This window comes from Epinephelus fuscoguttatus, linkage group LG10 (genome assembly GCF_011397635.1).
Source record: "Epinephelus fuscoguttatus linkage group LG10, E.fuscoguttatus.final_Chr_v1".
Classification (NCBI taxonomy): Eukaryota; Metazoa; Chordata; class Actinopteri; order Perciformes; family Serranidae; genus Epinephelus; species Epinephelus fuscoguttatus.
Window position 1 is genome coordinate 41,694,176 of NC_064761.1, and position 13,976 is coordinate 41,708,151.

The 13,976-nt window shown below is 43.7% G+C and overlaps 1 protein-coding gene across 1 annotated transcript in view; it reads left to right on the plus strand.

Annotated features, from left to right (window-relative positions):
• The first annotated feature begins 1,975 nt into the window (after nucleotides 1-1,975).
• Nucleotides 1,976-13,976, plus strand: part of prkaa2 (protein kinase, AMP-activated, alpha 2 catalytic subunit) — a 194,377-nt gene continuing 182,376 nt past the window's right edge. Inside the window, exon 1 of the mRNA XM_049588175.1 lies at nucleotides 1,976-1,981. The gene's annotated coding sequence lies outside the window, so the exon portion shown is untranslated. The remainder of the gene's footprint in view (nucleotides 1,982-13,976) is intronic.

The following is a 13,976-nucleotide window of genomic DNA, read 5'->3' on the forward strand; positions in this document are numbered from 1 at the left end:
GGTGCAATGGAGAGGCAAAAGCAAGACAACCCCCAAAAAGGGAATGGTTTTACATGTGGTGTCCACAGACAGTTGCTCTGACTGATTCGTCTCTAGTTTGGTCTTCTGCTAGTGTCCTTGTCACTACTGGTACCATGAGGCTCTACCTGCAGCCCAATCAGGTTGCACAGGTAGACCAGCTCCTCCAGGATGGCACATTAATACGTGCAGTCGCAAGAAGGTTTGCTGTGTCTCCCAGCACAGTCTCAAGAGCATGGAGGAGACACCAGGAGACTGGCTGTTACACAAGGAGAGCTGGACATTGACCCAGCAGCAGGACTGGTATCTGCTCCTTTGTGTGAGGAGGAACAGGAGGAGCACTGCCAGAGCCCTACAAAATGACCTCTAGCAGGCTACTGGTGTGCATGTTTCTGACCACACTGTCAGAAACAGACTCGATGAGGGTGGCATGAGGGCCCAAATGGCATACAAGTGGAAAAATGTGCTAAAAGTTGGATGAGCATTCCCACAGATCCAGGCATTAATAAGTCCTAAATCTACTGAGCCCTCTGACAGGTGATGCCATTCTTTAACCCTGACCTGGTGCCCTGAGTCCTACCCCCCACAGACAAAGAGCAGATACCCAGCTGCTTGACCAGACCTTGCATCTGCGTTGTATCCGTTTAGGCAATGCTATATCAGGTGGCCCCAGTGGCTTGACAGACAGTTCTTCTGAAGGCCATGGCCTGCTCAGCTGTCCGGACAACATCCCTGCTTATCTAGTTCCACTAGTCTTACAAATAGCCATAAGTTATATCAAAGTGTTCACACCATTCTCTGGGGTCACACAACACAAAGAAGGCTACATGGTGTGTTAGATAGCTTTATTAGTCCTTTCTGAAATTGAGTTTGTACCGTACAGCAATCCTCAAATAAATCAACAGAAAAATACTCTAACACAACAGCAAAAAACAAAACACCATCAACAGAGCATCTCACCATTACTGTAGACCTATTCACCTCATATCATGAAAGACACAGCTTCACTTCCTCCCACTGCACAAAAGTAAAGCAAAAATATCCTGCTTATGGCTGCTGCCATCTTGCACTGGTGACATCATTTTGAGCCAGAGTCTGTGCAGTAGTGATCTCCGTGGTATTGAGTTCTCGCCCAAACACCCGTTCGACCAATCGCCAGCGGCACAATTGACCTATGGCTAAGCCCCGCCCTCAAATGCGATGAGCCAATCACAGTGCGTATAGCCATTCCCATACACTGGGACATTCTCTGCCTGGACGTCCATTGAAATGCATTACAGAAAGTCAGTTTGTTGGGTTTTATGAGCTTTTTCTGAGATTTGAAGTTTAAAAATGGTCAAACGGTGTGCATGGGGTACATGCAACTCTGACACAAGGTATCCTGAGAGGCTGGGCGACCAGGTGTATTTTTTACACTTTAAACCACATCTCAACAGAGAAAAGTGTCTCCTTTGGATAAAGTTGTGTGGTAACGTTAGACCACAACATCAACTCAACGTGAATAAGATTAACAATGATGTCTACATCTGTTCTAAGGTAAGTCAACATTGTGTTTGAGGCAACATATTGTCACTTTGCTGGAAAGAAATATAAAGTTATCTTTAACATCTCTAGCTAACGTTAGCTAAAGTTAGCCTAACGTTAGCTCCTAGCTGCGTTGTTCATCATGTCACCTTGTTTGCTGGGAGTTCATTAGCCTATTTTGTTCTAGTTTTGTACTTTGGTGATCGTACATTGTTAGCTGTTGCCAAAGGGCTCTAGTTAAGCTAACGTTAACTTCAGGGGCCAGTTGCGTCAACTGGTCTTAAGCCTGGTCTTAAGCTAAGTCGGTCGTAACTTGGCGTTCTAAGTCCGACCTAATAGTTACGCCGGTTGCACCAACAGGGCTTAAGCCTTCTTCTCACTAAGACCAGGCGTAAATCTTACGCCTAGTCAAGAGCAGGTGTAAGGTCATTATCAAGCTGTGCTCATGCGCTCTAGAGCGCAGAGAGCGCAGCTTGATTATGGCACGTCTCATCCACCGTCTGTATACGAGTAGACGGGAGAGGGTAATTAGGGACAGAAGCAATTGGACATAGCCTATATAATGACGAGGAGCTGATTGAGAGGTTTCAGTTCAGTAGGAGAGATCTGTTTGAACTTATTGAAGAGCTGTCACCGGATTTACAGTTTGTGTCAGGCTGCAACGCAGCACTACCACCAGCCCTCCCAGCAGGCAGGGGAATCCTCCCCAAATACGTCAACAATGATGTCACTGTAAATTGAGGTTTTCGGGGAGGACCCCCACCAGTTGAATGATTTTTTTTTGGAGGAGATGTATTTTTTTTGCCTTGCTGAGAAGATCTTTCCACTTCTTCCTCGTGTCAGCCTCTGTATGAAGGCAGCCAGAGTCTGAACACATATTGATGTGCCCCGTTATCTCTGCCCATATCGACTGTTTTTTCTTATTTGTGATACATCTGTGTGCTGGCTGTACAGCTTGATTCATTTTCTAATTTCAGTGTCGGTAAAGTTTTTCGTTGATCCTTCATGTTTTCTTCAAATCTTAAACTGTAAATAAACTGTCAACACAGATGAGAGGGGCTGTCAACCGTCAATTGACATCCGTCAAGCATGCGGGGTGATTCAGCGGCGCATCATTTAACGTCACCGCGCTCCTCTAGGCAGGCCGCATGGGGCATTCCGGGGGCATTCACATGAACGCGCACAGCTAAAACCAGCGTAGCTAAGACCAGGCATAAGCCCTGTTGGTGCAACCGGCGTAAGTCCACTCCTTAAGACTGGTCTTAACAAAGACCGTCTTAGGGGTTACGACCAGGCGTAAAGACCAGTTGGTGCAACCGGCCCCTGGAGCTTAGCTTCCTTAACTTATCTGTGATGGCAGAGATAACAAAGGTTGGCAAACGTTATGCTGAATGATTCAGTGTAAATACTGTAGCACCAAACTAACGGAGAGACACTCTTGGTAAAGATGGTAAAAAGGCCGTTATCCTTTTCTTATATTCTGAGCCAAAAACCTTAACTTCAGTGGCACTTTAACTTGTTGTCTTTGATAGTGACGACAACCAGATGCGGTTCACAAGCCTACACTGTGACCTGTAAATTTTGGCTTGTAATTTAAGCTTTTCATCGACCTTCTCAACAATAAAATGATGAATATATCCCTCCAATGTGTAGTTTAGGCCCTTTTGGTTACTTCTCAATGACATCTGATCGTTATGTCCCCAAAAATCATCAATTGCCTCCTGTGAAATGCCGTGTACTGTGACACCTGCCATAGCGCCGGGCACTGAATGTTGATAGTTTGTCCGAGTGGGTGGAGAGGGGCGTGGCTTAGCCATAGGTCAATTGATCGTGAGCACAACAATTGGCACACATGGCTATCTATCATTACGTCAAAACCACTTTTTATAGCATCAAATAACTATTTAAAACCATACTCAGCAGATAAGCAAACAATTGAGCACACATCAGCAACCCAAAAATGACAAAAAAAACAACTTTGGGAAAAATGTGTTTGACGTGTACCTTGATTTTTTAGTTTGGCTCATGTCTCTATGCTAACTTAGGTTTATGAACTACACTGCAGCCAGCCACCAGGGGGTGATCCAGATGTTTTGGCTTCACTTTTTGGGAGCTGTCGTTATAATACAGTCTCTGGCTCTACACACCGTAAGATGCAGCATCCCAAAACAGGCAGTCATCAAAGCACTCTTACCATCAAACAATGGACAGGATGGATAGCCAACATCAGCAAACACAAGGCTGGACTGAATATGTCAAAAACATGACTCTGTGTAATTTGATTGTGAGTTTGCATTTCAAAGCAACCAACTGTGAGCTCTTACGTCCACTGAAGTGTGATCACAAGCGTCAGCCCTGTTTTACTCTCTCCTGCAGTGTGTGGCTGTTTATTACATTTTACACCCTCCCTCCCTCGTCTCCAAACTTATCCTATCAAGGCTGAGTCTACAGTTACACAGAGGAACTGTCCACATATTGAATTACGACCAGTATGACCCTACATCTGGATCAATGAGAAAATGCTGTTAGCTCTGCACCACTTAAACACATGCGCCATGTATGCGTGTGATTTGCAGCAGCTCCACATTTTCCTCAGAAGCAGTTACATTGCCCTTTGCAAGTCATATGTAACTGAATCTCCTTATTTACCTTTCAGACTAGAGTCCAGCTTACCCTGATTACCTCAGGTTACCCTGTTGACAATGACAGGCCCTCACTGTGATGTAGACCTTTGTGTACAAATAAGCAGCATGCAGCTCCCCGGCTCATTCTATTTTGAGTTGAAACGGGAAAAAGGCTCTAAAGCTTTAAAGTCACTGTTACTGTAAACAAAATTATATGTTTCCCCTCGTAGCCTTGAGCGTCATGAGGAGAGAGAAAAAAGAGAGGCTGATTGATGGCTTGACCCCCTCTGGTTCTGAGATTCATACACTCTGTAACAGATTTAACATACACCACATGTCAGAGGTGTGCGTGTGTTTTTATGTGTGCATGAGAGAAAGAGACTGACTTCAACTGTCCTGTCCTCATTTCCAGATCCAGCATAACTCTCTGAAGAATGAATATATAACCAATATCAATAATTATCTACAATGAATGGAAGCACTATAGGCCAAACTAGTCCGTTTGTTTGGCTTGAGGTCACTCACATTACTGCACATACAGGCCCTGTTTACACCTGGTACTAACATGTGTCTCAGGTGATCTGATCACAAGTGGACAGTACCTAGATGCACCAAGATGCATTGTGATCTGATCACTCAGACCAGTTGCTAAGGTAGTGTGAGATGCTTTTGACCATTAATTAATTCATTCATTTTCCATAACCGCTTATCCTGTTAGGGGTCCCGGGTCACTGGAGCCTATCCCAGCTGACATTGGACGAGAGGCAGGGTACACCCAGGACAGGTCGCCAGACTATCACAGGGCTGACACATAGAGACAGACAACCATTCACACTCACATTCACACCTACGGACAATTTAGAGTCACCAATTAACCTGCATGTCTTTGGACTGTGGGAGGAAGCTGGAGCACCTGGAGGAAACCCACGCTGACACGGGGTTCAAAACCCCCACCACAGGTTCGAGTCAGGAACCCTCTTCCTGTGAGGCAACAATGTTAACCACTGCATCACCGTGTGACATTTGACCACATATCTTGATATCCTGACTATGTCATGAATGCAGGATGTAGTGGTTGTTTTGGTTTTGAAAGCTTTTGAAAAAAACGTAATTAGAAAAACTACACAGGAGGCAGTCGCGTATGTGACGTCACAGCTTTCACTCGCTTCCTGCAGCTTGGAGTGACTGTAACCTGGCACAAAACACACAGACATCTTCAATCATAAATCGATTAATCATAAAACAGTGGAATTTCAGCGGGGAGGCCAAGCTGCAGGAAGCCAGCGAAAGCTATGACATGACATAAGCGACCGCCTCCTGTGTACTCTTGAGACTTTCTAATTAAAAAGCTTATATCTCAACAGTTTTACCACAAAGTATGACTTTCTTGACCTTAAAATGTATGTTTTAAATTCATTAACAACATATTTGGATTTCATGTCACAACTCAAACGGGAACAAAAGATAATATTGCTCTCCCCATTCACTGCCATTCATATTTTTTCCAATCTAAGGTCCCATGAGCTCTACCGGAAGGGGCGTGACTTCGGCACTCTATACCAGGCATACACCAAGCTGCAACCTCCAGGACTGAAAAATAAAGCCAACACAGAAAGTGCCAAAAACTGCAGTTCTTTGAACGGCCACTTGAGGCTGGCTCCAAAAGCCAGTCAATCCCATAGGCTCCAGTGTTAAAATGCCCAACTTTACAGCAGAAATAAACATGTTTGCAGCCTGGTACACAAAACAGTTTTGGTTTCTGAAGCTAATTTCAACATCCATGACAACTGTACAGGGGGTGCATTTTTATTTTACTCACCCATTCATATTTTATTAGGGCTTAAAGTTACGCATAATTAAGGGCAGTGACACTTTGAGTGCCAGGCCGCCTGCTGATGGTGTCCTCGATTTCACAGTCAAATCCATCCCTCACTCCTCCACCAACCAATGGGTGACGTCACATGAGCCGCGTCCAGTCTATGGTATAAACAGGCTCATAGTAAAGCAAAAATGTTCGACAGCAGCATCTGCAAAGTAATGATTTCAGACAGTTCTGTTCTATTCTATTGTATTCTCTGCCATTATTGTAGTCCAGAGCTATGTTTAGATGCAAAGGAAGTGGGTTGGTTAACATGTTTGGTAAACACTTCCTGTAAACACAACAGTATCCTGTTTGAAGTGAAACATGCTGTAATGGATGTGCAGCTCATGTGAACAATCAGACTACAACCAAATGCTTTATAATAATTTCCAGGTTAATATCTGTCAGTAATAAAGCCACATTATTTGACTGTGTCTGCCTGAAAGGGAATTTATGTAATATTCCCTCCATGTTACATCACCGTTTATCACAGGTTTATATGTGGATCAGGACAGATAATCAAAACATCCCTTGATAAAACACGATGCATTTCTTGTGGTTTCTGTTGAAGGAAAGAGAACATGGATACAAAACATCCTTATGATTCTAATATCAGCAAATAAGTAGGGAGACGAGGAAACGGCTATTTTGAGAGCAGCGCAGAGAGACCTTGACTGTGTTTATCAAACGTGTGTGTCTGCGTGAAATGAGCTTGTGAATGTGTATGTGTGAGACTGTTCCATAGGCGTGTCCGTCAGGCCACCGGTGACCCTCAGATTCCCTCCTGTGCGACGTCATGTCACTTCCCCCCTTTGTTTCCCCGCTCAAGAGGACCTTTCTAAAAATGACTTTTTGTTTAAAGGTTCTCAACAGCCCTTCTTCCTCCTTTGCTTGGCGGGGCTGTGTGTGTGTGTGTGTGTGTGTGTACGTGCTTGTACATTAGTGATACCCTATATAGTTGGTTCCAAAAACAGGAACTGTTGAGATGCACACGAGGATGCTGAAGGGAGTGTATTTTCCTCTCTGGTTAGTACCTATATACAGTCAAGGATCCTGTTTCATAACACACTCTAGATGTGGTGAGGTGCAGATGGTGGGGACCTGCATGTCACCACACACTTTATTTGGAGTGACATACGCCCTCTCAAACATAACGTACCTCCCAGGCTGTACTGTAAGATTCACCTCTGCACAGAGTAACCTCTGCTCCTGACCACAGCAGTGTTGGGACACAAAGCTTCTCCCGAGGTGCTTAGGAACTGCCAGTTATACTCTGACAGGCATGATGTAATGCTCTCTCTGGGACACCATGACTGTGTTGAGGTGTTGCAGCAAGAACACGGTGTGATAGTGCTATTATATTATGAGATTACTTCAATGAAGACATCTATGTACAGATCCTGAACACACAATAGCCTACACACTGAAGGGAAGCACACATGTTTTTCTCCTCTGTGGAAAGTGGCTATTGTCCAGGTAAATAAGTGACTTCCAGACTTTCAACACCTCCAAAGCTTTCCTCACTGTAGCGGCATAACAATATGAACCTGTAGTGGCCATTCATAGGCCCAAGTATAGGATACACCAGGCGGGAGAGCTGATAAGCTGACCTCAGGGGACTTGTCCAGACAAGCTTGGTCCAGGTCCTGCACATGTAGCGGCAAAAGGACAGTGATGATTATACAAGCGGAAGAGCTGTGTGTCGTGTGTATGGTTTGCGCATTTGTGTGTGTGTTGTATAGTTGTAAATAATCTGTTTTATATATAGGCATTGTTCAAAGACTTGCGAAGAGTTCATTCACATCCAACTCCTCATACCAAAACAGGAAAAGAGGTTATTTGTTGCTTGCTTCTAAAATGACCCCCATGACTGTTACAAAAATGATTCATACTTATTTTCTGATCTGCCACGCATATGGGTAAGATTTGGTCAAGTTTATGCAACTGAAGTGCCTTTTGACCAGAGATTACACAGTACTGCTGTAAAGAAGACCCACCACTATGCTTTTTATACACTGAATCAAACAATGCCAGCATAATACTGCCCCAGTGTGTGATTTGAGGTGCTTTCAGACCTAAAGTTGTCTTGCTTTGGTCTGAATCAGAGACTCACGTTGTTACAAAGTTACATAATTGCAGACCAGATCAGATGCCTCGTGTGACAAAGCTGCTCTTGATTGGTCAGAATTTCCATGTGGGAAAAACCCAGGAAGTAAAGCAAACGTTGAAGAAGAGTACACTTGCAAGATAAATATGACACTTTCTAATGTCACAATGGAGGGACAACTACGCAGGTTGATTTTAGCGCTGCTCATCATGGACTATATTGCTGTCATTGTTCATTTTAGTCAAACCATACAGTTTGAAAATGAGGCGCGGCTCCAACTAGAAAACAATGTTTTGATGCATTGGATGTGCTGAATGTGCATATTAAGGCAGTACAGGAGGAAGCGCAAATTAATAGTGTGATTGCTGTGTTCACACCTGCCCAAACAAACCGCACTGAGGGGCCAAAAAACTTGAGTTTGATTGAACTGAACCAAACAGGGCAGGTGTGAAAGCACCCTTAGATAGCATGCCGTTGTTCTAGGAGCAAAAAAGACATGACAGGAAACACAACAGTATGGCATCTTGTGTGCTTTTACGCAGACATCCATTTTGTTCTGTCACTACCTCCACTGCTGGCTTTACGGTGGAACAACAAATTTCCCCCAATATGCATTTGTACGTCTTATACAGAAAGGCAAGGTTGAGCAATGGCACAACATCTCTGCCTTGATCAGGCTGCATAAAAGGGGCTTAAATCTATGGTTGAGGTTAGAAAAAGATCCTGACAACGGACATCTGATCCTATCCCCAGATAAGAACATCAGCATTGGACCATTCTGTAAATCCCTGGTTACAGTCAACTCTCTCTTTACAAACATCTAAACGTTTTAAAAACTCTCTACAATATCTGGGTCTGACAACTCCAGCATGGTTGGTTGGGGAAATACCATGGTTATGGCAAATAAAACATGGTTAGGTTTAGGGCTTGGCAATTAAAAGATTACTGTTGAGATATTTAAGTCTGGACCAAAGTGGCAGACCGCCCAACAGACTGACATTTAATCCATAGCATCATGCTGCTAGCATGGCTAAAACCCAAACATAAATTGCTAGTTTGTGACAGGAGGCAAACTCTGGTCTCTGTATGCCAATAGAGACACGAAGTTCCTCCCTTTCTGGTATCCCCATGGGACCGTTTTTTTGTGTCTGTGTGTGTGTGTGTGTGTGTGTGTGTGTGTGTGTGTGTGTGTATACCAACACCAACTAGCTAGCTAGCAATGTAACCTGGCTATGTTCCATGCAAAAATGTAATGCTATCTTACCTGTGTTCATCCTGTATTTTATCCAGCAACTCCTGTTTTATCAGGCAGGAAGCAAAATAATGAGCAAGGCCAGTTACTTGTTTGATTATTTCCCATTATGCCCAGTTAAGACCAGAGATTTACAACAAGACGAGTTGAAACAGACAACTACTTGCAGCGTTCTAAAAAACCTGCCAGTTCACACCAGTGCAACTAGACGAGACGGTTTATCATCTCTATATGCAACAACTTCCTGTACTTCCGTTCTGATTTCCAGCTTTTCAGACTTATTTTGTGGCTGAATATAATTTGTAGCTTCTTTAAATATGAATGAGGATAGTGATAGTGAGATACTGGCTACTGTTGCACGTGTAGTAGTGATGTTGAAACAGTGGAAAACATAAAATGAGCATCAGATTGAATTGAAAAACATCAAATGTGAAATTCATGGCACAGTTCAAACGGGATCATAAAATGATTCATCTCTTGCCATTAAATACCATACATATTTTTTCCGAAATGAGGTCCCATGGCGGCCCACTGGAAGGGGAAGAACTTCGCCCCTTTATCCCCCGGGGCCACCTCCACACCCTGACTTTCCGCCTTGAAACATAAAGAGCATACTACTTCCTGAGCGGGCACTGAATGTTGGCATTGAACCTAGATCGTGGGAAGCGTCCAGTATGGACATAATACCTCTGGATAATGGGCTGGGTCAGTAGAAACCAGTGTTGAGTGACAGTAGGAGACTTGCAGTCTCTGAGTCAACACTTTGTACACCCAAACAACCCACTATGGACAGAGGTCACTTGTCAGAAAAACTTTGACGTAGAAGGTTTTGCATATTTGATCAACTGATGAATGTTGTGTTGGTGGGGAAAGTCTCTTCTCACCAGTGAGCGTCATCAAAAGTTACAGGTGTTGGTGTATTTTCACCAGGGTTTGCCTTGGAGGAAAGAGATCAAAAAGAAGACTTGCAACATACAGAAAAAGGACTATTAATAAAGACATTCTAAAACTCTGTCTCCTCTGTCATCGCCTCTTGTGCTCTTCTGTCTTCTCCTGTCCCTTGATTCTAACTCTTCATCAAGTCATTTCCATACGCTCATCAGGAGGTCCTGTCTCAGATACCATCCGGAAACTCAATCCCCACCGAGCAGCTTTCCTTTCTCAGCTTCTTAAAGGGCATCATAGCCCACTGCTCTATTTACAGATCTGTGCATGTGTGCGTGTTTTCCGGTATCACAGCTCTGAAATAGCTCCGTCAAAGAGAGCGCCAGGAGCCAGGGAGGCACCAGACGCCACACTCACACGGATGTCAACCTCGACACGGAGCAACAGTCCCACAAACGACTATCACACAGAATACAGAATGAGATTTCCATATGCTCAGAAGTACGAGATGAGAGGAAGGAGGAGGGACAGAGACAGTAGGAGAGGAAGAGGAGAAGGAAGCTGAAAACGAAGGGAAGTGAAAGAAGGGCTAGAGGGCGAAGAGCTGTGTGGAGTCTTTGTGAGGTGGAGACTCCTTGGAGGTTTGGAGCACAGATAAAGGGGTTTGTTGTTTGAAGATCTGTTTGAAAGACAATTTGACACATCGTTGAGGCTTTGCTGCACTTGGCATTTTGATAAAATACCGAATCTCACGGTTGGAGCCCCGAGGCGCACTGACCAGCAAACTGACCCCTTGATGAAACCATTTACTACCACCCACTGAACGCAGATCAGTTACTTGAGACCCCCACTAGCCCTCTTCCAGCCAGTTAGGACTGTTTTATTCCCTGGCAAACTGCTACTCTACACCTCAGTCCAAACTAAACATATTTCAAAAGCAGGAGCCCGCACACACACATACCTCACACACACACACACACACACACACACACACACACACACACACACACACGCACACCCTCTTGTTTGTGTGCCTGGCTGTGGATCAGAGGACATCAGTGCTGCAGCACTAACACAAACCTTTGGAAAAAGCAGCATCCTGCGGGAGCATTGAGTCGAGTCCATCTATCCACAGCAGTGTGATAACGCTGGGCCTGAACCCAGATGTGCACAAAAAGACACACAACATATTTGCACATAAACACACATACACATAAAGCTCACAACTGGCTACCATACCCCCCAACTCATAAATACACAGGGCCCCTGGGCTTTGATCATTCTTGGCCAACAAAAGACTGACTAATGACTTAACAACAGAAACATGCGTTAACGGCTTTTTCTCACTCTTCTATAATGTTTGCCAGGTTCTGTTAGCCATCGTGCTCTTTTAAAGGGGGGTGCGCAACTACTAGACTCCTTCTGCAAAAAGCTTTCTGTCCACAGTTGTGCCACACGCAACAGCATCTTGGAATAACAGAACAGAAATCTTACAATATATCGTGCTGCAGGGATGGTGCTTTTTGCAGGCCAAGCTGGAAGTTAGCGTCGCCCTGGTGTCTTCAGCAAAAAGCCAATTGGATTTTTCCATTGGAATTTTTGTAGAAAACCTATGTAGCCAACAAACCATATTTTGTCCAGCGAGATAATCTTCACAAACAAACCCCACTTACGATTTTTGAAGCTTAAATGCAATTGCCAGAAGTAAAAAGCTAAAGTTAAGTGGGATTTATAGGCTACCTTTGCATCGGCTCTAGCCTGCGCCGGTATGAGCATTTTATACTTGTGCGGTGATGTGTTTGTGTCACTCTGCACTTCAACACACTTTAAACTTCCTAGACTTCCTGGTTAAATAAAGGTTAATAAAAAATAAATAAATAAACATGGCATAATAACAACAATTTCAAGCACAAGTACACAAATCGGCTTCACTATAACTCGCAGCATTCACAGACAAACATTTGTCTTTTGCTAACAACATTTTCCCCACAAATACAACATGCTAATGTTTATAGCATAAGCCTGTTACATTTTACATTGTAAAAATTAGCCTAGCGGCTTGTGGAGGGGCACAACAGCAACATTTAACAAAGTTAATGTTATTAGCTTCATTACAACTCGCAAGGTTCACGGACAAAAAAAACTGTCTTATACTAAACACCAGGGTTCAACGCTAAGGTTTTTTTTTCACTTGCCCAGTCGGGCAAGTTGGTCAGAGATCTACTTGCCCGAAGTCAGTTTTTTAATTTAAGCGGCTATCAATTAACAAAGACTGCAGTTATTTTTATGTTATATAATCTTTATTCACACTGTATTTATTAATTAAAACAACATATGTCATGTACTGTAGCTTGATTCCCACACAAATATGACAGTGTCAGGGCTTAAAGTGAAAAATCTGTCAATCGTTCTCGGTCTATAATTTTGAGCCATTTATTTTTCACCCCTCTCTCCAGTTCTGCTGTATTAACACCAGGTTTAATATATTTTGCTTCCATCTCTCTGCCCTGCTCTACTCTACTTCAACGCTGCTTAGTTCTCTCTCTGCTCTACCAGTAGACTACCACATCCACCTGTTGCACAAAACGCACACAGCAGTGTTTCCCCTAGGATGGAGTTGTAGCAGCGGAGGTGAAGCACACACATGAAAAATAATTTTCACATGCGTGAAACTTTTTTGTATGCTTGCAAAGCACAGCCTGCTGGGATGTTTCTGTGTATCTACTGGCACCAGAAGGGCTCTTTAGGACTAAGTACATACAGTACATGTGTGCACAGTAATGAGCAGGTGAAATGTCTGTCTAGCTTACATATGAGGTGTCTCAAGATTTAGGAACATACAATTGTATTGAATATAATGAAAGTAAAAAGTCACGCTGCTGTTTTGTGCTATGACCTATTTAAGTGCTGGAAGTTGTTATTTACGTGACAATGCCTGAACGCAACACAAGCTCCGCATGAGTGCCGTGCTGCGCTGCTCGGAGTGCAGCGTGTTTGTCTGTGCGTAACAGCAGTCTGTTGGTTATTTACACACTGTCCATTTCAATAACGTCAGCTGACAAACTGCACCGGGCTCGGGGTCAGGTTTGGTCAGGAAAATGCGGCCCGAGCCACTCTAGCGTGCTCATCTGTGTGTGTGGCGGAACTCCGCCGTGCGCGATACAGAGAGCAGAGGAGAATTGTTAACGTGTGACCATGTAGAGACAGAAATGACACGATGACACAACACCATAAATAGTATATTGTTCTGTTGTTATATGAAGCGTCCGTCGTGCAAAATAATATCAATGGGCGCTGTGGGCAGGACATTGTTACACAGCTGTGCCTGTGACTTCAGGCAGAGAGACCGCTGCATCAGAGCAGAAGAGCACGTTTTAAAATACATTTATTTTATCAATTAGTTATTAACTTTTACTATTTTTAGCAACTTGCCCAATTGGGCAAGTGAGTTGTTCGTTTACATGCCCGACCTTGAGTTTTACTTGCCCCGGGCAATCGGGCAATCCTTACTGTTGAGCCCTGAACACGTTTTCCAAACAAACATGCTAACATTATTAGCACAAGCCTATGGCATTTTAAATTGTACAAATTAGCCTAGCGAATAGCAGAGATTTCCTCTGCTCATATGAAGCCAGGATAAATCACACACAAGCCTTAAAATGCTATTTTTGTGGAGGCTTTATTGTCTTCACAATTTATTGTTTC